At 42.2% G+C, this 27,173-nt stretch overlaps 1 protein-coding gene across 3 annotated transcripts in view; it reads right to left on the bottom strand.

Annotated features, from left to right (window-relative positions):
- The window catches only part of ERC1 (ELKS/RAB6-interacting/CAST family member 1), a 245,201-nt gene that overhangs the window by 85,607 nt on the left and 132,421 nt on the right, over positions 1-27,173 (bottom strand). The gene's annotated exons all lie outside the window — the stretch shown is intronic.

Raw genomic sequence — 27,173 nt, 5'->3', positions numbered from 1 at the left:
GTAATATCATATCCACAGACTTCTGAAATCAGTATTATTTTTAAGCAGCATGGTAAAAGTTTACGTCAAGTTGAGCCTGGAGTAATGTGAGTGATTATGCCACACTCTTCATTTGGGAGAAAAGCATGTTGAAACAGGAAGTTCTACTTTCTGTTGGCAATGTCAAGCCTTTCCAAGAGGGAGAAACAATGAAGTTTAAATAACTTGAAGAAATTACCCTATGAACTATTCATAAACAGGAAACAACAACAAATACTTAGTTTTTAATCTAAAACATTTGTCCTTCTGAGCAGTTCCTAGTAAAACTAAAGAGACAGCTTTTTCTTTAGGTCTCAAAAATCAGCTTTCAAACATCAAGAATTAGGGCACGGAATCTGTCCCAAGTTCTTCCTGTACGTAATCTTTTTGGATTTGATAAAGAAGGTTTAACCAAGTTTAGTCTGAAAACTGCTATCATGCAGGACCAAAACTGAGTCTGCATCCTTCTGAGAAACACATGAACTTCTTTTCTGCATCAGAGGCCTGATCCTGATGAATACCTTCAGTTTCAGGATTACCCAAGACTGACTAGAGTCCAGCACCTGACAATCAGGGAATTTAGGTGGAATCACAGGACATAATACAGTGAGTTATTCAGTTTAGTTCGTCAGGTCAAGGACCGTTTGGCCGGACTCTGGATTACCCCTTTTCAATGAACGGGCTTTGAGAAAAATGTGTGCTTCTAACTTTATTCCACTTTGCAACAGGCTGCAAATCAATATAGTGAGGATTTTTCTACCTTACTGTCACAAAGTAAGGATTCAGATATAAATCAACCTGTAAAAGATTCAGAAAAGAAATCAATGTGTATTTCTAGGACTACTGACGCCACACTGACGTTGGTTCATTTTCTCCAAAAGAATGAGAAGTTTTCGGATCATGATTTTCAAAGTAGAAGACTGGTGGTTTAACATCATAGGTGGGTCCCTGAAACCAAACGGGTTAATTTGACTCCATATGAGTCTTCATGTTGTTAAATCAAAGCAACGTCAAATTGAAGTAACTGTATATAGTGATAATGATTAATGACCAAGTAAAGAAACATAACACAAAGAAGCAAGCAGGTGTGGGGACGTGGAGAGGGATGAGCAGATAAGGTAATCTGTACCTTTGTTAGGAAAGAAATGAAAGATACACTACACTCATGAGCGATAAATGCTGCTCAGGAACCCTTGTGCTGTGCTTAGTCGCTCAGTCGTGTCCAACTCTGTGTGACCCCATGGGCTGTAACCCGCCAGGCTCCTCTGTCCATGGGATTCTCCAGGCAAGAATACTGGAATAGGCTACCATGCCCTCCTTCAAATCTTCCCTATCCAGGAATCGAACCCAGGTCTCCCACATTGCAAGCAGATACTGTAACCCTTATTCTTTCATGTCTACACAATTTTTACTTATTTTTGCTTTTTTCCCTCAAGAAAGAGGAATGGGTGATTGGTGTGCTCAGTTATAAGAACCACAGTCCTTAAAAATCTAATCTAGGGACTTCTCTGGTGGGAGACACTGGTTTGATCCTTTCAATCCAGGAGACACCGGTTTGATTGCTGGTAAGATAAGACCCAGTAACTAAAAAAATCCCCAAAATAACAATAAAAAAGCTAATCTGAAAACCAAATGGAATCGAAAAAAGTTAAAATATACACAATATTTCCTTTATGGAATGAACTATCCTCTCCAATTTCTGTCCTTCTAATATTAAATTTACCAAATTTTATGTAACGGGCTTTCATTTACATGCTGAACAATAAAATCAGTTGTCTTGGATTCTGTGGGTTGTTTTACTACAGCAGAGAAAACGCTAGTAAACAGAATAAGAAACAAAGCCAAACTCGACGCTTACTGGACAAGACTGGCAAACCTGACTATACCTCTGGATCCACAACCACTTAGCATTTTTCAACCTCTAATCTAGTTAGAAACAGCACACTATGGGTTCCTTGAAATTACTAAGGGAAGCTAAACAAGAAAGGCCCTGACTGTATTAGTATAATAGACTATTCTTTAATGTCTATTAGTATAGAGATGCACATTAACACATAAACTGCTTCTGTTTATAAAATTTTGTCTTAAAATGTGATTTTCTGGGTTTCCCTTATCAAGTCTTCTTGCTGGACCACTACGAAAATCAAAGACAAAGGGAAACTTTGATGGATACAATAAATTTTTTTAAAAAAAAAACTTCCCAAAGTTCATGCTCTGTCTAAAACCAAAGAAGAGAAGCTTTAGAGCCTCTCTATAACCAAAGCAGAGAAGCTTTAGAGCCTCTCTATAAACACCAAAAACAAAAAACTGTTTGATTAAATAGCGAGTAGGAAATGATCTATCAAATATTTCTTGAAATTAGTGCTTGAAATCAATTTCAAGCCACTGATCAATCTTTTGATTATTAGGATCACAATCATGACTGATACTGATGATGATTTAATTCTCACAACAACCCAAAGAGGTGCTATAATTATTTTCATCTCAGAGATGGGAAAGACAAAGATAAATTAACTTATTCGAACTCTCATAGTTAAAAAATGGCTGAGATTTTAACTTTCATTTTGACCTGTATCACTAAACTTCAACACTACCAGCAAGAACAGGATTACTGAAAACAATTTAATCTGACAAACCTGTAAATCTAAGAACCAATTTATTAAAAAAATTAATGGAGGAGGAGTAGTAGCATTATTCGCTCAGCTGTGTGCAACTATTTGTGACCCCATGGACTACAGCCCTGCCAAGCTCCTCTGTCCATGGGACTTCCCAGGTAAGAATACTGGAGTGGGTTGCCATTTCCTCCTCCAGGGGAACCTCCCAACCCAGGGATGGAACCCATGTTTTCTGCATTGGCAGGCTGGTTCTTTACTGCTGAGCCACAGTGAAGTCCCACAGATGGATGGAGAGGGAGTAAATATTTCACTGTTGTGAAACCTGAAAAAAAATGCTCAGTGGAAACTGAATTTAGAATAATGAGAGGTTCACTAGCATTTGAAACTGAAAACAACACTGGAAAGTTTACTTTTAAGTTCTGATGCTGTTTTCAATTGAGATTGGGATGGTTTGAAAACATTTCCAGAAATCAGATAAATAGTACCTAATAATTCTGGAATGTCTCATTTGGCATATTGTATACAGATAGTTTTTAATTTAAATACCGTGTATACAGTATTTGGCATATTGTATACAGATAGTTTTTAAATATATGCATCTCCCTCATCCTCACCCTGGGTAAAAAAGGTGGCCACAGTTATTTAATAGTTTGCTGCAAGTAATTCATTCTCATTGCCGCTCTCTCTCTCTCTCTCTCTCTCTCCCTCTCTCTCACACACACACCCTCCTTCCAGTGTTTCCACTGCCTGGATTATAGTCACTGGGACTTAAGACCTGACTTGGCACATTAAGAGTAACACAACATATATTCTTCTTTGGTTTCCATGAGTGACAGGTACCCAGGAAAAGTTCACCTGTTAACCTCCTTGAGATGCATCCTATGAAGAAGTAAAAATACTGGCAGGCTCCAGAGTGAGGCCAGCACACTGTCTGGGTTCCCCGCCTAGTTGGCCAGGAGGGGAGACTCTCAGATTCATTATCACCTTATCAGTACATCTGTCTGCTGCCAAGGGTGAGAGAAGACTAAGCCTCTTACGGCATCCTGGACTTTCTGACTTTTCTAAAGCAAAAGCAAATCCGGAACAGATGGATACGTTTTAAGCCTACTACACCCATTTACCCATGTTATTGGATCAATTAACTCAGCTCAGAGTTGGAAATGAACAACAGTGGTTCTGTCATTATATGGGCACCATTTGAATACACTATGGTCAGGACTAAGGACAGGAAAGCTGACCGGTGAGCTGGGGGGAGAGAGAAGCGTGACTAACAGTGTGGGCTCAAGCCTGACGGAGACTCAGAGCTTAGAAGGTGACAGATCAGAAGTGAAATCCTGGTAGAGAAAGAAGAACAGTGGGAGGGAGAAACAGCTGACAATTCGCGTTGCACATTTAAGAGCAGAAATGTGGGGTTTTGCTTTTTTTTTTTTAAGAAGACAAAAACAAAAAGCAATCATTCCTTCTAAGCAAAAATTTTCCCAGTCTTTTCTATTTTAGAATGTGGGTTAAGTCTTTAATTTTTCTCTGGGTAAAACATGGCCACACAATTTCTCTACAACTAACTACTATTCTTTCTGCCCACACTCAGACTTTAAAATTAGAATTATTCAGGTTTCAGACACTATACACCCAAGCCTTATTGTCAAAAGTATACAGAATATTCACATTCCTCACAAAACACATACTATATACCAACTTGGACCCTCTTTTTTAAGACAAAAGATTACTTTAGAAATGTAATTTTTTCCCAGTCTGATGTTGAAGAAGCCTAGCGACCAAGAGAGAGATGGAAGAAACAGAAGGTCTCTCAATTCCCAGACTAGAATTCTACCAGTTCACCGTGAAGGCACACAAACTCTTTATTAGTGTTTAATCAGCAAGAGTAAAGAAAATCATGTGTGAAAAAGGAAGTCTGCAAGAGGTTAACTGAATTAATGCAATGAAATCTAAAAGGGGCAAGTTAGGCTGGCAAACTGGAAAACCATGTTAGAGATCAAAAGTTTAGAAAATACAAACATGCCCCAAATGGGAAAACGACTACTGAAGCAAGTCACAGCAGTTTTCAATAAGGATAAAAGTGCAGAACTGGAAAACTGTGTCAGCTGGGAAGAGGTGAACCTAAAAGAAACTGCTGAGAACTGTGGAATTACCATTCCTGGAGATTTTCATAGGCTGGAATTCAGCACCCATCTCTCTGGAATGGGGTTAGTGTAATGAATGCTTAATGCACAGCAATTTCTATAAGCACCAGATCTCATCCAGATAGCAAAGAAAAAAAGATGAATCAATAGCTTTTGTTTGTTTCTCACTGAAAATTGTACGCATGAGAATAAATGAACACAGATGTTTCCTGGGATAGTGGGAAGAATCCAGTGGCAACCAAAGTGGGAGCTTGTGCCAGTCCTGTCACTAAGCTGGCTCTGACTGTGTGTGAATCACTCACCCATTCCGAGCACCAGTGGCCCCGCCTGCAAACGAAGAAAAGAGATGGGAAGACAGGAGAGCACCCTGTCCGGGAACCGACAGCACCCGGGAGGCAGGCGACCGTGTGGCTCCTCCTCACAAGTGAGGAAGCTGGCTCCCAGGGCCAATCGCCCACAGTCACACCTACAGAGTGGGCAGCAGAGCCAGGCTGCGTATCCAGCTGGGTTTGGCTCTGAAGTCCATAATGTAAAAAATACCGTCCTGCCCCTTGGCAGCCTCAGAAGCTGCCAGTGACCTTGACTTTCTGTGCTTCCCTCCTGAGAGACCCGCTGGCCCTCCCGCCGATTCCTCACTGCAGGCGCCTCTTCTGGAAAACTGTACCCACTGCCGACAGGCTCTTGTTGCCCTGTCCCCATCTTTCCTCGCCTGGTGCCCACTAGTGACCAGACGGTCATCTAAGAGATACCACCTCCTTACAGTAAAGGCTCAAAGTACAGGGGAAATGCCCAAAGCTTTGGAGACACACACTGGTGTCTTTGTAGAGTGGTTCCAACTCTCTGGTCATCCCAGTCACATGGGCCACCGCCACTGCCCAAACACATCTCTGCCTTTCGTGCCGCACACTGGCTAGAACACGCTTCCCTCCATCCATGGGGCTACCGTGCTGTCTAGCCCATAAGGAATGTCCTCCTCCTCCTTGTGGCAAAGATCTTCGAACTGCAGCTCAGCTGTCGCTTGTCCCCTCCTTAACCTCCTCCCATCACATCCCCAATGAGCGGATTCTCGCCTTGAGCTTCCACACCTTGGTTAAGGTACCATCTGACACTCACGTTGAGTCTGTCTTCTCCACTGGGAACTCTCGGGGTTTTATTTACTTTAGTCTCACCTCCCCCTCTTACCACCTATCAGTGTCTGGAAAGCAGTCTTGACTTAAAAGTTTAAGATGAATCAGTAAGTCTCTGGGGGTGGGGAATGCCTTCCTCATCAGTAAATACCACTGCTTCCTCATCAACACCGCGGTGGCCCGTCTCCAGCAGACCATCACACCGTGAGAGGGCACACATCATCCTGCCTAGGGTGCGTGCGTGGGGCAGGCGGCAGAGGGGAGGAGAGAGGGCAGCAGGAGCCAAGGAGACAGCTCCTCTCCTTAACCAGCAGAGGCTTACCCTCCAGGAGGTTTTAGGTTGGGGAATGACATGGCCACGTTTCCGATGCAGAAAGCTGCTGGGCAGCAGACTGAAGTCAGAACTCAAAGGTGGAAACGGGCTGAAGACAGAGGAGTTGGAGGCAGCCTGGCTCCAGGGCTCCCCTTCTTCAGCAGAACCTCTCAGCAGCGAAGGGAGGGAGCCTGATCAGAGCAAGAGAAAGCGGGAGATGAGCAAGCTCCGGCCACACGAAGGGAGCACCAGCGTCTCCGAGTGGAGACAGTTCACCCCCACAGGTACTCACTACCTACCAGCTACAGAACAGTTAACATGTGGTCAGTGCTGGGATGCGCAGAGATAAACAAGCAGCAATCCGCAGTCAAGCAGGGAAAACAGATTACAACCAAATAACTCACATACCGAATCACGGCTCAACAACAACAAAGGTCATTATCAGAGACAAGACGTAAAGAAAGCAAGGTACCACAGAGTCAGAGGGAAGAAACAGCTTCAGGGACAAAAGCTGGGGCTCATTAGTAGGGGACCAAATATTACACAGCATCCACAGAGAAAGGGGACGGAAAAGGTAATAGTTTGCTTCTTAACTCTTTTTAAGTACACAAATTCTGAAATTTCATAGTGAAGAAGGTGGCATCTCTACTTAGGTGTTTTCCCCAGGTGTAATTAGAGATGCCATCTTTTTCACTATGAAATTTCAGAATTTGTTTACTTAACAAAACCCAGGTGTAAAGACTTTGCTCGTGGCTTGGCTGGTAAAGAATCCACCTGCAATGGAGGAGACTCGGTTCGATCTCTGGGTTGGGAAGATCCCCTGGAGAGGGGAATGGCAACCCACCCCAGTATTCCTGCCTGGAGAATTCCATGGACAGAGGAGCCTGGCAGGCTTATAGTCTATGGGGTCGCAAAGAGTCGGACATGACTGAGTGACTAACACTTTTTTCCCCCCAAGTGTAGGTCAGAAAATTCCCATAATTCTAAACACCGTATATGACTAGACTAACTCAATGTCAAGTACTTTAACAATGGGACTTTAAGTCCCTCACCGCATCAAGCAGGCAGATATCAATTTGAGTATATAATCTTGCAAGAGCACAGGTCATTTGTGCACTCCCCCTGTCACAAACTTGGAAGCAGATGACTGACTGACTTCTCAATGCATTAAAACCCAGAAAATGATCTGATCATTGGTTCTAAAAGGACTGGTGTGGAAAAAAAGTTACTTCCTTATTTCTAGGAATATGCTATTAATGTGGGAGTGAATTCCTAGTCTTTATTTAATTTTATTAGTGTGAAAGCAGAGAAGTGTCCATGCTGTGTAGTTGGGTACAACTGAATACTATGAGCTTATGGGAGCAGGGAAGAGTAAAGAAAGACAAACATTTGTTATGTGAACACCCAAGTGTTCTTTATAAACATTTCTAAAGCAACTGCCTGCCTTCCCAGTATAGCACCTGAAACCACAGGTAAAAAATATCCCATCCGAAGTGCCCACAGAGAATCTTCACTGGGAGTAAAACAACCTTTAAAGGTTTCAAGTTTCCGGGAAAGAAGCCAGTTTGCCTTTAAACTAAGCAGAAGCTACATTTCCTAACCTAAGTCAACACACAGTCGATCACTTAAAAACGGCACTGACAATCAGGCTCCATGGTGCACAAGCAGCAGGCCAAGGGCTACTTTCCCAAGAGGCACTTGCGTCTCCAGGAGAAGACGCAGCAAAGGAAATCTAAGCTTGAGATAGTTACATAAGGCGTGTAGCAAAGTGAAGGTCAACTGATTTTGTAACAGGTGGTAGAGGAAAGAGACTGGGAAAATAGAAATAAATCTAGTTTGTTAACAGTAGAAGTAAAAGGCAGTCAAGCACAGACAATGCTCCTTGTCCGTGGTGGTGATGGTCTATAAAGCAGGTGTGGCCACTGAATTAGCAAATCCTGGACTGCTGCTCCTAAGGGAGATGGAGGATGAGGTAGGTTCCCGTGAGCTTCTGATTACATTTACATCAACCAGTCCATACCAACTGTTTTACGTATGTTTTCGTTAAAGGCACTGTATTTAATGGGCTTCCCTGGTGGCACAGTGGTAAAGAATTCACCTGCAATGCAGGAGATGAGGGTTCAATCCCTGGGTTGGGAAGATACCCTAAAGGAGGAAATGGCGACTCACTCCAGTATTCTTGCCAGAAGAATCCCATGGACAGAGGAACCTGTCAGGCTACAGTCCCTGGGGTTGCAAAGAGTCAAGACACAACTGAGCGACTAAACCACCACCACAACCATATTTAACGTGTGTTGCTGACTCACGAACACTGAACTCATGAGCTACTGCTCACACCTAAATGGACCTTAGCCAGCATATGGGCTTCTTCCATAAGGCACATCACGGGGATGCCAGACTGCACAGCCCTCCGTGCAAAGAAGGGGAGCAAGGGGCCTACATAGGCTACGAGGAGGACCTGTGTTGAGTGTGAGCGCTGGGAAGAGCAGGCAGACAGCACTTGGCTCAGCCCCACTGGGACATGCAGGAGGTGAGTCTCAAAGCCGGGCCGCCCTCCCAGGTTCACAAACGGCTGTGTCGGCTGTGTCTGAGTGCCACGTGTGCAGTTACGAGTAAATGTCAGCCGCAGGTGAACTGGCACATAGGGAACACCGGCAGATCACGATGGCTGACTTCACTTCTTTCAAATGCATTAAAAGAAAACAAACCTGTATTTTCCACCCCATTAATCAATTCTGCTTCCTATTAGAGTGACTGTGAGTGAACAGGGGCGGGGGAGGCATCTCTTTTTGCTTCAGGTTTGCTTCTAGTTTAGAAAAGAAACAAAGCAGTTGCATATGAAGAAACTAAGCTAAACCCAGGACAAAATACCTGAGGAGTTCCCGTGCCTCAGTCACCACATTATAACTTCCTGCATAAGAACACGTAAAGAAAATTGTGGACGAACTCAGTCAAGACAGGATCTGAACAAAAACCTGGAACTCTCAATTCTTTATCTCCTTGGATTACACTTCCTTCTCCCTCTCTCCATTCTTTCAAAAAACACTCACATACCATGTAGCATGCTAGAAGGTACAAGATTAAAACGAGAGCCTCAATAAATTCAGAACCTATTGGAAGAGACTGCAAGTAAAGAGGTAAATAAAATCTAATGTGGTCTTTCTGTAAGATACCCAAACCGGAAACAACCCAAATTTCTATCTATGGTTGAAGTGTATAAAGTAAAGCCACAGATGGGAATACTACACAGCAATGAGAATATACGAACCACAACCACCTGTGGGGGTAGCAGAAAGCAGAAGAGAGATCACAGAGAGTTGCACACGCCACGCTAAGAAAGTAGGTCTTTTGTGGGGACATAAAGGGAGGAGATACAGACACCGGAAGATTTAAAGTCAAAGATTCAGCAGATTTGCATCGTACACCAATCATTATGTCAGGCGATGTGATGCACGTATTACAATAAGACAAGAAGACCACACAGGAGACAATAAAGGAAATTCCAGCAAGCATCAGCGTGAAGGTACAAGTTATGATAGAGAGAGGATGAGAGAAGTCAAGTATACACAATCAGAACGTGAATGAGCAGGAGAGTCAGAGGAGACCCGGAATCATTCTGGGAGGAGTGCATGGCATTTTTTTTTTTCCTGTGTTTTTTTCTCTTCTTTAACATTTTGTTTTTACTAGAAATACAAAACATACAGAAAAGTGCATAAAATGTAAATATGTAAACTGACACATCATAAAACAAACACTCATGTCACCACCAAGAAAGGGGCACGTAGTGCCTAGAAGTCCTGCCTGTTTCCATCCCTTATCCTAGTAACTACTGGTCTGCTTGTTTTCCTTTGCTTTTACCCTCTATGCACCCCTAAATCTGCAATATATTTTAAATAATAAAAGACTTAATTGCCAGCTAAGCTTTGCACACACAGAAAATTTTAAAATGAAAACTACAAGTTACCCCCAAAATATTTTTGAATGTTGTATACATTGGGCAGTTCTTCTATATTACATAGGTAGAATGGAATACGAACTGCAGACCTGGGGCATAACTGTGCATGCTGTCGTCCACACGTAGAAACTGTAATGTTTCTAGATAAGGCAGCCCGTGTGGAGGCTGACCTCCTAAGGAAAATATGTGAAAACCCTCAAGTGTTGCAACATCTTCAAAGACTTAGAAATCACACCAGAATGCTTGATAAACACAGTAAAGAACACAGGAGTATCCGTTAATTTAGTGCTGTTCTAACTGCTGAAATAAGTGAAACAGAAATAAAATATCAAAATGTTCTACATGTACTATAAAGGAAAGTATTATTAAGTGAGACTTCCTTCAGTAATACGGAACCCAGTGTGTATGCCTATACATATGACATGTTTAGATACTTCAGTGAATTTAAGCAAAGGTCATCTAGAGATTTGCAGGAAAAGCAGATAGTGTATTAACTTTAGAATGAGTTACCGCCTTTGAGCATGCTTCTGAATATGAATTTTTACAACATCCCAAAAGGAAGTCTAGAGAGTAATTAGATTAATACTCTATGAAGTCATTTTAAGTCACATTAAGAATATTAAAAAAAATCACATTAAGAATATAAAAAGAAGGACTTTCATGGCTATACCTTTGTGTCAGTAAATAGTTTATCTTTTATAACTGCTGACCATCTGAAGTGATGAAGAGATTGGACTGGGTCAACCGAAACACTCCCAAATAATGTACTAGATGCAAAATTTTGGGAAGAAAATAAAAGAAAAAACACAAAGAATCACACTTAAGATCACTTCAGGTCTCTGGAGACCAATACTCAAGGCAGCTGACTCACTGGAAAAGACCCCGATGCTGGGAAAGATTGAGGGCAGGGGGAGAAGAGGGTGGCAAAGGATGAGATGATTGGACGGCATCACTGACTCAATGAACATGAGTTTGAGCAAGCTCCAGAAGCTGGTGATGGACAGGGAAGCCTGGTGTGCTGCAGTCCGTGGGGTCGCAAAGAGTCTGACGTGACTTAGCAACCTAACAACAATAACAATAAAGCAAGCATCAGTCAGGTCAAAAGTCAGAAACATGGAAGAAATACGGGCTGCAAGTTCTCTTCTTTGGGAACTTTCCCCTTTTTCTTGGGCTTGACATACTCCAAACACTTAATGACTCCCATTGAGGAAATGCTTTTCCAGAAACTCTTCTTCACAATCACTGAGAGCTGAGAATCGCACAGTACATTTTTGGCAGTGAACCTGGGCGAGACTGTTGCCTGGAGCTACTAGCCCCAAACACTAAGCTTCCCAGCGAATGGTGTTCATCTCAGTAGAAGGCCCCCTCCCCAGAGCCTTACAGGTTCTCCGGCCCCTGCCAACAGCCTTTTCAATCTTCCACAGGCTCACTGGCAACCCTGCATAACTTGCCAGTGTCTCTCGGCTCCTTCACCTGCAGGGTTTCATTTTTCTGTTTGACGCCTAATGTGGACTTTCCTGCGGACTACAAAAGAGCCCTCTCCGGCTGTTTCTCACACGCCGACACAATCGCTCCTCTGTAACTCAGGAGAGGATTAATGATTGGGTTTTATTTGATTGTAGTTTTGATTAATCCTGACTTTGTTTAATTTGTGACCTTTGCTGGACTCCCGAGGGCTGGGAATTAGAAGGTGCACACTGCACCGCTGTGTTCGGAGCGGGCTGAGCCTGCCAATTTACTGCATGCCTCATTAGCCACAAAAGCGATGAAATTTTAGTCCAAAAACAGCTTCACATTTTTTTTTTCAGGGTATGGGTACAAAATTCCTCTATGAGCTTTTCTTTCTGACTTAAATATAGCAAGCCAATAATTAAGTCTATCCTGGTTAAGCTCGGAGGGTTCTAATTGCAATTGGCAGGTATCTCAGTAAATTACCAAACCCAGGCAAGTCATGTCCCAACGCAGCTGTCGGGACTTCCTGGGTTTAGAATTAGTGTTTGTGAAAGGCTGGGAAAAACCTGACTTTTCAAACTGCAAAAAATTACAATATTCTTTAATAAAGCGGTCCCCAACATTTTTGGCACCAGGAACCAGTTTCACGGAAGACAATTTTTCCATGGACCGGGGAGGAGGACATTTTCAGGATGATTCAAGCACATTACATTTACTGTGCACTTTATTACATCAGCTCCACTCAGATCATCAGGCATTAGATCCCAGAGGTTGTGGACCGCTGCTTTAATAAATTTGTCTTTGGAATTAAAACCAAATTTATATGAATAACTTTATCCTAATTTGTGTTTAAGATTTAACACATTGTGGAAAAGTTGCTGTAACTTTTCACTATTTACTACTTGAGAATCAGTTATTTAGAATGTTTCTATAAATCATTTGTAAGACAATATTCTATATAAAAATTGTACTTTCTGGAGCTGCCAGAATCAACAAATTATAAGAAACTGTACAAGATACCCCTTTCTGTGATAACTCAATTGTGCTGATTAAAAAAGGTTCATTAAAGAATGAAAAAATGTACGAGCCTGTATACTAAGTCACTTCTGTTGTGTCCGACTTGGTGTAACCCTGCATACAGAAGCCCACCAGGGTCCTCTGTCTGTGGTATTCTCCAGGCAAGAATACTGGAGTGGGTTGCCATGCCCTCCTTCAGGGGATCTTTTTGACCCAGAGATCGAACCTGCGTTCCTTACATCTCCTGCACTGGCAGCCAGGTTGTTTACCACTAGCGCTTTTGATCCAGGAAAGGTCCAAAGCTCACTGTGTGATCCAACGCCTTAAACCCTGCATTGTACAGAAAGTACCCTCTCAAGTCCCAGTTCTGTTAAAGAAGGGCTGGTACTTAAAAACATTTGAAAGCAATTTCAGTTTCAAACATTTTTATACTTAAAAAAAAGTTCCTTAGTCGACGATTACCTCACTTTTACCTAATTCAGCAACGATTTTTAAACAATGATTTTTACTTTTATCTTCTTTCCAAAACATTCAGCTTTAGTTTCACAAAAATATTATTTTCTTACAAGAATATCATTGGTTTCATAAAAGATAAAAAGCACGATTACAATATCCTGAGTAAATGGAATAAACAAGAATGGAAACAAACTAACTTTAGCAGTCACTCAGCAAGTCAGCTGCAATGCTTGGGGGTGTGTCAGGAGTGGTCTCACCGCTGTAGTTAGTCCCTGTCTGGAGCAGAGAGAAAATACAGCCTCAATTAACCTGGCAAGCAGGTTAAGGGTTAACTGGAAGCTGGTCCAAAAGGCTTCTCATATATTTAATATTAACAGTAGTCCTCAGTTACCCTAATAGTGCCCACGAGGGTAAAAAAAAAAAAAAAAGAAAAATGTGACTATTCCAAACCGTGGGTCTGTACTTCTAGAGATAAAATAATTACTATCAGTTTTTATGAAGTGATGAGAGGAGAAGCCACGATTCATGTTCTTGTCTCCCTGTAAACTCCATTACACCATCTGTCTCCTATCTACTTCTATCATTCAACGTGCCATATCAAGAATAAAATGAACAGACTATTTTACAGGCAGAACAGCACGCAGGTAGGAAAAAGTCTAAGGATAAACTTGGGGACAGGCCACGGCTTCAAGTTTTAAAAACTTAAAGAAAACCCTCGGAGTATGCTGCTTACTCTAAAAACCAAAGAAGAAACAGAAGACAGAGGCATAAGGTTCTCATGGGACCAGACAGTTAGGCAAGTTTCATCTGAAAACACCTGGAGGCTTCACAAGAGGTAAAACTGACACCGCCAAGTGGACAGATGAAAGCAAAAATAGATGAATGAACAAAGAAACCCGCCACAATTACTTTTTTTTTTTTAAGTCACATATCTGAATCTAATTAGAGACGGTTGCCATTATCCTTCTAACACGAGTGTGAAAATAAATGAAATGCTCATGGCTTACATTTTCTCTAGAAGGAGAAAAGTTTGACAGTAAATTATATATTTATGTCTTATAAAGCTCCATGTGATTTAATTACTGCATGAAAGAAAAAAAACTAGTTTAAGTTTAAAATACCTGTTATCAGTCCAGCAGGCCAGTCACTGTGTACTTGTGTACATTTCTTAGGACAAGTTCCTTGAAGTAGAGTTGCAAAGTCAAAAGGTCTGCTTTTAAAGCTTCTGATAAATAAACCCAATTTCACTGCAGAAATACTTCCTAGCTTAGTCAGACTCATAACTTACTGCATATACTTTAAAACATACTCTTACTGTAATGGGGGTATTATCATATCTGTCCTTTTGTGTGAGATATTTGAGAAAGGCATCCTTTAATTTTCTTTTGTCATACGTGACACAATATTTTCCCATAGTGTTACCGGCCATCTGCATTCATATTTTGTTCATGACTCATTCATATTCTTTGCCCACTTTTCTGTTAGCACCAGTATTCTCATCTCACAGATGAAGAAACAGAGGCCCAAAGAGGTTAAATAACTTTCTGAAGGCTCTTACAGTGAATGACTCATATTCCTGGAGTTAAAATTTTGGTATCCTTCTCATCTTTCTAACAGAGTGTGTGCTGGAAGCAGGATGAAGTCCTGATGGGTGGTGATCTCTGCATCAGCCTGAATGAAGGATGCTCACCACCCTCTTAGGTCCATGACCACCTCTACAACCAAGGAGACAGAGCAATACCGGAAAAGAATATTTGATATTTTGGAAAAAGTACTGAAACAGTCATGGGAAAAAAGTCTACTTTTTTGTTTAGGATCCTGTTCACACATACTCTGCTCAATTTTGTATAAAGTTTGAAATAGGAATGGGAGGCGAGTAGGGGATGCCTCTGAAGGCCTGATGCTGCTCCTGTAATCCCATCTAAGCTGAGAAGTGGAATTGCTGGGTACAGTGGAGCTGTGACACGGTTCTCAACAGGAGGGCTAGCTACCTGTTCAAACCCAACGCCCTCACCCTTGTTTACTAATGGGATCTGGATTGTGAATGGGAAAGAACAGCGAAATGCTTAAAACCAAACTCAATTCCTGTGAAAGAATGGGACTACTCAAAAAGAGGGTAGATGATTCAAGCCTAAAAATACATATGATTTAACAGACAGGGGTACTTTTTTAAGGAGTAATGAAACAATAAGCCAAAGTCAATATATTAAATTATGTATCTAAATAGATTAAAATGTATTTTTAAAAACAACTGCTTTTCTTCTCTGAGAAACAAATACATTTTAAAATCACCCCCAATGGGTTAGGAGGTCAATAAGCAAACATACCACTTTCTTTCACTTGTTTCTAACATCCTTCCTGCTTAAAACCAGAGGTCAAGCAGAGGGCACAGAAGGGCATTCAGCTCAGTTTAGTCGCTCAGTCGTGTCTGACTCTTTGCGACCCCATGAATTGCAGCACGCCAGGCTTCCCTGTCCATCACCAACTCCTGGAGTTCACTCAAACTCACGTCCATCGAGTTGGTGATGCCATCCAGCCATCTCATCCTCTGTCGTCCCCTTCTCCTCCTGCCCCCCATCCCTCCCAGCATCAGAGTCTTTTCCAATGAGTCAACTCTTCGCATGAGGTGGCACAAGTATTGGAGTTTCAGCTTTAGCATTGTTCCTTCCAAAGAACACCCAGGACTGATCTTTAGAATGGACTGGTTGGATATCCCTGAAGTCCAACGGACTCCCAGGAGTCTTCTCCAACACCACAGTTCAAAAGCGTCAATTCTTCAGCACTCAGCTTTCTTCACAGTCCAACTCTCACATCCATACACGACCACTGGAAAAACCATAGCCTTGACTAGACGGACCTTAGTCGGCAAAGTAATGTCTCTGCTTTTGAATATGCTATCTAGGTTGGTCATAACTTTCCTTCCAAGGAGTAAGCGTCTTTTAATTTCATGGCTGCAATCACCATCTGCAGTGATTTTGGAGCCCCCAAAATAAAGTTTGACAGTTTCCACTGTTTCCCCATCTATTTCCCATGAAGTGATGGGACCAGATGCCATGATCTTCGTTTTCTGAATGGTGAGCTTTAAGCCAACTTTTTCACTCTTCTCTTTCACTTTCATGAAGAGGCTTTTTAGTTCCTCTTCACTTTCTGCCATAAGGGTGGTGTCATCTGCATATCTGAGGTTATTGATATTTCTCCCGGCAGTCTTGATTCCAGCTTGTGCTTCTTCCAGCCCAGCACTTCTCATGATGTACTCTGCATATAAGTTAAATAAGCAGGGTGACAATATACAGCCTTGACGTACTCCTTTTCCTATTTGGAACCAGTCTGTTGTTCCATGTCCAGTTCTAACTGTTGCTTCCTGACCTGCATATAGGTTTCTCAAGAGGCAGGTCAGGTGGTCTGGTATTCCCATCTCTTTCAGAGTTTTCCACAGTTTATTGTGATCCACACAGTCAAAGGCTTTGCATAGTCAATAAAGCAGAAATAGATGTTTTTCTGGAACTCTCTTCCTTTTTTCCAGGATCCAGCGGATGTTGGCAATTTGATCTCTGGTTCCTCTGCTTTTTCTAAAACCAGCTTGAACATCTGGAAGTTCACGGTTCACGTATTGCTGAAGCCTGGCTTGGAGAATTTTGAGCATTACTTTACTAGCGTGTGAGATGAGTGCAACTGTGAAGGGCATTCAGCAGTACTAAATCCAGAACAGAAACTCTAATGGTGTATGCCACCACAGCCCTATCAGAGACAAACAGTCCTGCTTACGCCCACTGTTGCCCTCAATGGAACCATACAAATGGCAGCCACAAACAGAAGAAAATGCACTGCTAACGGAAGAGATTATGCTATCCAACATCCAAGCTGAGACACCAAAGACAAAATGCAATTATGTAACCCTGGGTAGCATAACCAATAACTGGTTTAATTTTCCATACTACAAATCCAATCACAAAGTCAATGGAAACATTTTTATATTACTCAAACATAATCAAATTCCAGTCTACTCAGCTGTTGAAAACACTTTTGGTTATATAATGTATCTCCACAGGAAGGAAGGAAGGCATGATTAGTTCAAGAGAAAGAGCCAGAAAGATAATTGATAACTCTATACAATAAAGCAACTCCTCTTTTTTTTTTTGAGCAAAAAAAAACAAAACAAAAAACCCCCCATAATAGTGCTTATATACTTCCACTCCAAGAAATTCCTAGTCTAAAATAAGTTGGACACGTTAAATTCTGGTAAACCAGAACCCATACAGGAAAAAAGCCTGTGATACGTGCAGGCAAAAGAAAGACTCCTTTTAATAAAGCAACAATGGATTTAGATTACAGGTGACAATAAAAATTATACTGATAAACTGTTTTCTTAGACATATCCAGAAAGACCAAAGGCACGTCCCTCTTGTTCTCTAAGTTTATAAAGCCTTTAGTATCTCATGACCAGAAAAAATTCCTTACCCTTGATCATCTCAGCTCCACTATTTGAGGTTTCTGCAACTGACTCTATGAACCAAGAAACACTGCCACCTTAGATTTCTAATGATAGTTACCAACCTACTTCACATGATGCAGCTGAAATAGTAACCTGAGGGATTTGGTTCATTCATTACAAACGAGACCCAAGACACTGTCTCAGTGGGAAAATAAGAAAGCAGTGTATCCATGTCAATCACTACATTATATGAAGTCATAATTATAAAAATTAAAATGAAAGAATGCAAAAATTACAATTTAAGGAAATTACCTCAGGATTCACACGTAACATCCTTGACATGGGCTCGGAGGCCCTGTGTGATATAAATCTTGCCCATCTCAAGGCATCCTGAATACTCCACCCCACCTTGCACGCTGATCTCACTGGGCCTTCATCAGACCCTCGAGCACTCTCAGCCCACCCACCACTGGGCCTCTCCTTATGCTGACTCCGCTGTCTAGGAAGTTCTGGTTTTCTCCAATACCTTTCCATCCGACAGCATTCCTACCAATGCCTCAGGTCCTTCTTCGATGTAGATCTTTCAATTATTTCCAGTGATTTTCCAGCTTACTGAGCTATTACTAATGCATTAAGACTCCTTCGCTCCTCAATGCACTGTTATTTCTGTGCTTCATTCACGTAGAGGCTGGATCCCTCAATGTCAGTCCTTGACTCTTGTAATGGTATTTTTGTGCAGGGACAGTCATTCAAGCTGATGTTTCTGGCAGAGAGAAGACTGCTAGGGAGTCCCAGGTCACCACTGTGCTGACACCATTTCCAGTCTTAAATGCCACCTCACCCAGAAGATCACTGCAGAGGAGCTCAGATTCCTTGTTAGGAATTTTAATACTAAACTTATTGTTAATTAGATATTACAATCATAACTGAATTCCTACCTGCTTAACATGCCCTCATATCAACAGAGTATTAAAGGGACTGAATATATCTTGTTCAAAATTACATTGATCCAGTACAGTTCCTGAAACACAGGTATTACTATAGACGTTTATTAAAACAGAAGACAGAAACAAAGACTCGGAAGGAAGAAGAGAGAGGGAGAGGAGAGGAGAGGATGGGAGGAGCCGGAACTAACTGCAACACTTACTGGAAAAACTGTTCCACTGCTGAGTATGTTTATGAAAAATAAGCCAAGATATTGCACCACTTTTTGTAATGAAGAAGATGGGCTGTATATATACTAACATAGCATAATTTAGGAGAAGGCAATGGCGCCCCACTCCAGTACTCTTGCCTGGAAAATCCCACGGATGGAGGAGCCTGGTGGGCTGCAGTCCATGGGGTCGCTAAGAGTCGGACACGACTGAGCGACTTCACTTTCACTTTTCACTTTTATGCACTGGAGGAGGAAATGGCAACCCACTCCAGTATTCTTGCCTGGAAAATCCCAGGGATGGGGGAGCCTGGTGGGCTGCTGTCTATGGGGTCACACAGAGTCAGACATAACTGAAGCGACTTAGCAGCAGCAGCAGCATAATTTAATAAGCTGGACTAAGCATTATGTACCACTCTTTGGACTGCAACGAGATCCAACCAGTCAATCCTAAAGGAAGTCATCCCTGAATATTTTTTGGAAGGACTGATGTTGAAGCTCCAATATTTTGGCCACCTGATATGAAGAGCTGACTCATCGGAAAAGGCCCTGATGCTGGGCAAGACTGAAGGCAGGAGAAGAGGGTGACAGAGGATGAGATGGCTAGATAGCATCACTGACTCAATGGACATGAATTTAAGCAAAGTCTGGGAGACAGTGGAGGACAGAGGAGCCTGGCAAGCTATAGTCCACGGGTTCACAAAGAGCTGGACAAGATTTAGCAACTGAACAACAACCACCAGTCTACTAGCTACAACTTCCCAGAAACCATCAAATGCAGGGACAGACTGATAGAAATATGCTATCAGAGTGACTATTGCTCAACCAACCGTTGGTCTCATGCCCCTAGCTCCACCACAGTTTGAGAAGAGCAAACATGAATATATTTAACACCATACGAATGGAACAGGGAAGAGAAGTCAGTGGTCCCTTTTTCTTGGAATGCAGTTGTATCTGTTTTAGGGCTCCTGGAAACCCCAGGTTGCCCAAGTAAGCACACTTAAGTGAGAAGGCAGGATTCAGACCCTGCGTGTCTATCCTCAAAGTTCACATTAGGAAAGACACCCAAATGCTAGAAGTTATGAAACCAACTTGATTATGAGCCTCCTGAATCCCTGTGAAATGTTCCCCCTCTTCTCAGGATAACAGTCCTCATTCTCCACGTCTGCCCCTCAGCTCCCAGCCTCACTCCCGTGAGAGTTATCTGACTGGCAAGTTTTGAAGAGGGAGATAAACAGCCTCCTTTCAGTCCTCCTGCTCTCCTGCCTTCTACACAGAATGTACGTCCTGTTCTCTGTCTGCAGTCATCGGCTGTGCTCTAATTCAGGAGAGAAACATCACGAAGGCTTGGTCTTGGCTGCAAACACAGTCACGTACTCTAATCAGCTCTATCAGTATGAAGACTGTTGTTGTTGAGTCACTCAGCTGCATCCGACTCTTTGCCACCCCAAGGATGTTAGCCTGTCAGGCTCCTCTGTCCATGGAATTCTCCAGGCAAGAATACTAGAGTGGGCTGCCATTTCCTTCTCCAGGGGAACTTCCTGACCCAGGGATCAAACCCGTGGCCACATCTGCACGGCAAGCAGATTCTTTACCTCTGAGCCACCTGGGAAGCCCAGAATGCAACAGGATACCACAGTGATTTCACCTGGAACTTTTTATTAGCCTACGGTTTGGTTCCGATCGAACCCATGAAACGCACAGGTCTAAGTTGAAAGCCTCGATTTACAACAATTCTTTAAGAAGCTGAGTGTAGAAGGAATACCACAGAGGATGTGATCCCTCTGACCTACAGAGCAAGTAAAAGTGCTCAGTTTTAAATAAAAACTCTTGGGAAGTATAAAGGAATCACTGACGTAACTAACCAGTGACTGGTGACTGAAAGGCTGCTCTGGTCTTAGTTTAAAATAAAAACAAAGCACAGCTCTGGAATCTTTCTTATGCTTTAAAAGTGAAAACAAAGACAAGACAGGGAAGCCCTCAATGCTAAAACATGGTAGAAGAGAAGATGCTGCTGAGGCCAAGACTTGCCTTTACACCAACAGCAACCCAGGTGAACTATAGGGAAGTGTCAGTTCATTCAAGGTCCAACGTCCAGGGCCTCTCTGGGTCCAGTGGCTGGGAACCCGCCCGCCAATGTAGGGGAGATGGGTTCAATTCCTGGTTTGGGAAGATCCCACCTGCCATGGAACAACTAAGCCCATGCTCCCCAACTCCTGAGCACTAAAAATCAACAAATACCTTACCTAATGTGATTCTACAGTCTCACTAAAGCATTCTGTTCAAAACTTCAGAGCAGGGGTATGGAGGTGGGGTAAGGTTGGGGTGGTGTCTCATACAAAGACACTGACAACCGCGGACACTGGTAATATAGCCCTCGTCTCCATGACAACAGAGATGGGTGTGAGTGACCCCTGGTGGGTGACACATAGGCTTGGGGGCTGCTCTTCCTCTGGACCCATCCGGGCATCCCAGAATGGTGGCTGGTAACAAGGATCTGCCCGCTGTCCCCGGATGAACTGTCCCCAAAACAAGCACGTTGAAGCACTTCCCCTGTTTGCATGTAATGGACACATCAAAGTCTGTATGTGTTGTGCAATTATCTGGATGCTTTCTAACAGATGGAGCAACAATAAGAGGGAAGGAAAACACTCTCTTAATTAGCAAAGGCCCAACTGGATGTGTACATCTGTTCTGGTGAAAAAGCCCTCTGATGAGGTCCTCTTCCACATGTGGAACCACTGACAGCCTGAGCCATGGGGCTTCATCGTGCTGGAGCTTCATCCCCAGCAGAAAGGGCCAGAGGACCCACTTAATAACACAACAACTTGACCCTGGTGCCTTAGAGTCTTCATACTGAGGGGTTTAGTCACATTAAGCCTGCCTATAAAAAATCAGACCTAGAAATAAAAAGAAATGTCCTCCAGCACAATTTTACGTAGAGAAATGGAAACACACGAGCACGGTATGATAGTCTTATCTCTCCAAGAGATTAGTGGCTAGAAAGCGTCACTCCTCTAGTTTCTGCTTTTGTACAAATGGGTTGTGCAATCACCACATGGAACCAGCCCCCCGAATACCACCTGGTCCACTTCCCAGCAGCGAATTCCACTCCCATGCTTGTCATGGCTCATTTGGACAGCACACTGAGTCTCCTCTGTGGGCCTGCTCCCAGAGCCCACAGACTCTATGACAGAGTGAGATACGAAGGTGTTTATCATGAGGCAGAATGAACTCGGAGCCAAAGCAACAGGAGCTCTGTATCGTGAGCAGGCTGGGAACAGAAAGGCTTTTTCTTTACAGTATACTGGAAAAATAAACTATTCCACAACACACACAGAGTTTGGGTAAAGGTGAAAATTCTTAAGCAGAATCAACTCCCCACCTTACAGAAATTTAAGAGAACAAAACAACATTTTAGAAACAGAGACGAAGAAAGGCCAGCACATCTTTCATCACTCCCTCTTGCTGCCTTTCCACATAAAATTTTGGTTTAAGAGAGTTGTAATTTACCCCATCCCTGAAGAAATGGAAAAAACTTTGCAACAGATGTTCTGTCTAAAAAGTAGCAATCAAAATCCTTGTTATGGATTTTGAAGACTTCAAGAAGGAAAAATATGTAAATATATAAAAAATAAAAGGCCAAAAAAATTGACAGAAGAAACCAAAATTTTGAAAATAAATTTGGTTTAAATGGGAACTTAAATTTCTGATAAATATTATAAACTAAGCCAACATACAAGGACCCTTCCCTCTTGTTCCAGACTCATGAAAACATTCCATAAAATAGAAAGTGACAATGAGGGATCAAGCATGAGCTAAAATAAGCCGGAAGTGCCCATATTCATGATAGCAGCAAATGAGCTATCTAGAAATAAATCTAATAGAGACGTGTGAGAATTTTGCTAGCAAAATGCACAAAATACCAATGAAGGTCATAGAAGAAAACATTAATGGATAAATAGGCTATGTGAGTAGATGGCGAGACTGTTATAAAAATATCTAATTTTGCCTGTCTATAAAAAATGCAAATTCTTATCAAAGTCCCAAAAGGAATTTTTTTCAAGAAGAATCTAGTCAGTGTCACTATAAAATTTCTATGAAAGATTGAAGTTCCAGGTGATTCTGACTAAAAAACGCTGAGGAGGTTTCTGTCCAGGGACTAAACTAGGGTCTCCTGTACTGCAGGCAGATTCTTTACCCTCTAACCATCTTTACCATGCTTTCCTTTCTGCTACCGCAGAAGCCCTGTCCTGGCGTACACCAGAACTTCAAACAGTATATAAAACAGTGACCAACTAACACGGCCATAGAGGTGAATGGAAAACCGCACAGAGTCCAGAAACAGACTCAGGCACACACAGGCACTTACCATATTACATGGATGATATTACATGCTTTCCACAGAGAAAAACTGAAATGAAAAAGTCTCTTCACATAATCCATTTCAGGTATTTTAGGCTTTCAGGAAACAAAACCTTAACACAAATACAATTCTATAAAAATATCTGCCTTACACACACACACACACACACACACACACACACACACACACACAAGACAATGCATAGAGAGCTTGATTCTTTTTCTAAAAAGTAAATAAATAATATTCAAACACACATCTGGATCAACCATACTACCCCTGTTCTGTCCCAATGGACAGCCATATATTATCTAAGACTAATACAACAGTAAGAGGGGAGGAAAACACTCCCTTAATTAGCACAAGCCCAACTGGATGTGTAATGCTTATTATGGAAAGATTAGAAAATGCAATGGGTATGAGAAAGAAAGAAGACCCACATTTCCACCATTCAAAGATCAGGACTTTTAACATTTTGATGATTATTCTTCCCAGTTTTTATTATTATTTTTGTTAAAAATACACCCATATATGCACAGAAAAATCAGTTTTATGGTGTGAGTTCTGCCTTTTTTTTACTTAACATTGTATCATGAATATTTTCCCAATGTGTAAGATATTGTTTGAATGAATCAATCACACTTTTATGAGAGAACTGTCCTGTTTTTACTGTCTCTTTTCATAACATTAACTGTCAATTCCAGATTTGGAACACCGGATAAAGGCAATTAAGACACATCCGAGATTATAAATATTTCATAAGTGAGCTAAGAAAATGCAAATATAAACAAGGAACATAGGAAATATAAACAAGCAAGACAGGATGATAAAAACAAGAAACGGGAGAGAGAAGGAAGGTGTGCAGGGTAGATGTGGCCGAAGACAAGGAAGACCAGCGGAACTGTGGTCTGTCTGGAATGCTGTGCGCTTGAGAGACAACACCACACTGATCCCAACCCCCGAGCCCAAGCGGGCAGCTGTGTTCTGGTAGGTTCACTGCAGAAGTGTACACTGCCCTCTCCATGAAGCTAAGCTTAATTTCAAGGCCAAACTGCTGTCTCTGCTAGGCAGTAACCACCTTGCTCTGGAGACCAACAGTATCTCCAATCAAACACACATAGCCACAAACGTTGAGAATAAATAACTTATTTCTTCGTGGAAAATTATACCAACGTCCACAGGTCCTGGGAGAACGTCATTATGTGGAAGAAAAGGCAAAGAAGAAACAGAATGAAGCCAGCCATAACTGCTTTCGCACGCACGGCAAAGGCATCCTCTGCTAAGAGGAGGGGTTCACCTGTTCCCTGACAGTGACTCCGGTATAGACTCGAGGTGTACGTTACAGATGTTTGTTTCCTTGGCAACTGTTCCTATCCTCACAGGCACCCAACCAAATAGCTTCCTAGAATATTAAGCCGGAGAGAAAAGAACTCTAAAGAACTCCGGATCTAAACAACGCTCCATCTGTCTTAAAGGTTTAATGTGCAGAAAGGACAAACAATATGAAGGCTGTTTAAAACCATCAGTGATCTGGTTACAAATCCTCTTAGAACACGTAATGGGAGACTGATTCGGCACAATCCGAAGAATATTTACTGAGTGCCAGTGTGCTGGGTACTGTGCTTGCTGCTCAGAATTCAAGATGAGCAACACTTCCGAATGTCAGGAGTACAGAGGAAGGTGACAAAGTTTACAAATCATTGACTAACACTATAGCGTAAATGCTACAGAAACAGATAAAAGAGCCTAGAAATTTAATGATCATCTGCAAAGTTAATATGAAAATCCTTTTCACGTAAATACCTTATACCTTTATCATTCATTTTCTTAATGGTATCTGTTGAAGAGCAGCCTTTAATTTTGATGATGTACAACTGATCAATTTTTTTCTTTTATGGTTAGTATATGTACTAAAGAAAAGTTTTTGCCTGTTCCAAACTTTCCCACTTTCTTCCAGAAGTCTATGGTTTTTCCTTTTATGTTTAGGTATATGATTCACTTTGAATTAATTTCTGCATATGTATGAGGTCCCTACCTCACTTTACCCTACAGGCATTCAGTTGTATCTGCATCATTTATTTTTTCTTTTTTTAACTTTTTATTTTTTATCGGAGAAGGCAATGGCACCCCACTCCAGTACTCTTGCCTGGAAAATCCCATGGATGGAGGAGCCTGGTGGGCTGCAGTCCATGGGGTCGTGAAGAATCGGACACGACTGAGCGACTTCACTTCCAATTTTCACTTTCATGCATTGGAGAAGGAAATGGCAACCCACTCCAGTGTTCTTGCCTGGAGAATCCCAGGGATGGGGGAGCCTGGTGGGCTGCCGTCTATGGGGTCGCACAGAGTCGGACACGACGGAAGTGACTTAGCAGCAGCATGGCTGATTAACAATGTTGTGATACTTTCAAGTGAACAGCCAAGGGACTCAGCCATACATACACATGTATCCATTCTCCCCCCAAACCTCCTCCCATCCAGGCTGCCACATAGCACTGAGCTGTGTCTGCATCACTGAGTGCTTCCTGCTAAATTACACTGGTGCCTGTGACCGTGTACCATCGGGTCTGTAACATATTCTCTATTCTGCTCCGTTCTATGTGTTGGCCTTCACACCCGTCTGCACTTTTTATTACTGACTGTACACCAATACTACAAGTCAGGCAGTAAAAGTCTTCTGACTCTGTTCTTTTTGGCTAGATCCAGCGCAATTCAATGCAAATTTAAAATTCCAGTTTTGTGAGTTTCTACAAAAAGCTCCCTGTGACACTGGCTGGGATTGTGCTGCAATAATAAATGAACTTGGGGGAAATGGGCAGCTTAAACTTTGAATAATTCAAATCGTGAACTAGGTATATCCCTATATTTGTTTAGATATTTTTTATTTTCTCTCAGTAATATTTTGTGGTTTTCTATGTAGACATCTTGTGCCACTTCTGTTAAATTTATTCTGCAGTGCTTTACGCATTTTGATGTCACCGTAAGTAATATTTCCTAAAATTTCAGTTTCCATTTGCTGGTTGTGAACACAGAGAAAAAAAACTAATTTTTACGTGTTGCTTGATGATCATACTGTCAGTGAATAAAGACAATTCTGCTACTTCTTTCTGAATTTTATTATTTCCTGATGTACTGCAGAACTAGGCTCTCCAAAATAATAATAAACAAGGGACTGAAATGGGTTCTTTGGGTCCATCCCTTTGCAATGGGTAAGTGTTCAACTTTCATCATCTGTTTCCTCAACTCCTGGCCCCTGTCGTGACATCACAACAATCATGCCCCATGAAAACACACACTGAGGTGTCACAGCAGACCCTCAGCTTCTCTGAACTGTCACAGTCAACATTTACTGACGGTTCAAAGTAGGAGGAAAGAAGAGATGATGTCAGCTTAAAGCACTGGCTGGGCTCAGAACGTCTATTTACTTCAGGTTAAGGAGACTGTGGATTTAGGCAGAGAAGGAACCAGTAGCGAGCAAAGACTGGGTGAAAGAAAACGAACAGAGAAGGATTGCAGAGGAGGGAACTGGAGTTTAAACCTGTGACAGAAGCAGGCAGGTAGCTTACTGAAGGACAGTGTCTCCCCTGGGTCAGAAGAGAAGACAACAAGATCGCGGGCGACTGCAGAGGTCACAAAGGTGGCAGAGAGGTCCCAGAAGAGCCCTGGTTTAGGGAAAATGAGAGCAGGACAATTGCCCGGGCCTCGGGGCTGGGAACAGTGATGGAAAGTCTTAAGGGGACTCAAAAGAGACACACCCATTCCAGACAGTAGGAAAGCAAGACTCTTTAGAACACAGAGCAACAGCAGCTGTATCCCATGTAGCAAATGTCTGCAGCTTCACACAGACCGTCTCAGGAAGCCACAAGAAGAGGGGCAAGTAGGTAAAGAAAATTGACAATTTGGGGGACATCCCTGGCATTCCAGTGGTTAACAGTCTGTGCTTCCACTTCAGAGGGCATAAGTTTGATCCCTGGTTGGGGAACTAAGATCCTGCACGCCACCTGATGTGGCCAAAACAAACAAAAAAGTGGCAACGTTGTAGAAACTGACCAGAGACCGGCAAATATTAATGATTACATATTGGGGTGGTATGAGGAGGTTCACGACACTACTTTCTCTACTTTTGTGAAC

This window comes from Capricornis sumatraensis, chromosome 4 (genome assembly GCF_032405125.1).
Source record: "Capricornis sumatraensis isolate serow.1 chromosome 4, serow.2, whole genome shotgun sequence".
NCBI classification, from domain to species: domain Eukaryota; kingdom Metazoa; phylum Chordata; class Mammalia; order Artiodactyla; family Bovidae; genus Capricornis; species Capricornis sumatraensis.
The sequence above is the reverse complement of the archived record's forward strand: the minus strand, read 5'-3'. Positions and strand labels throughout refer to the sequence as shown.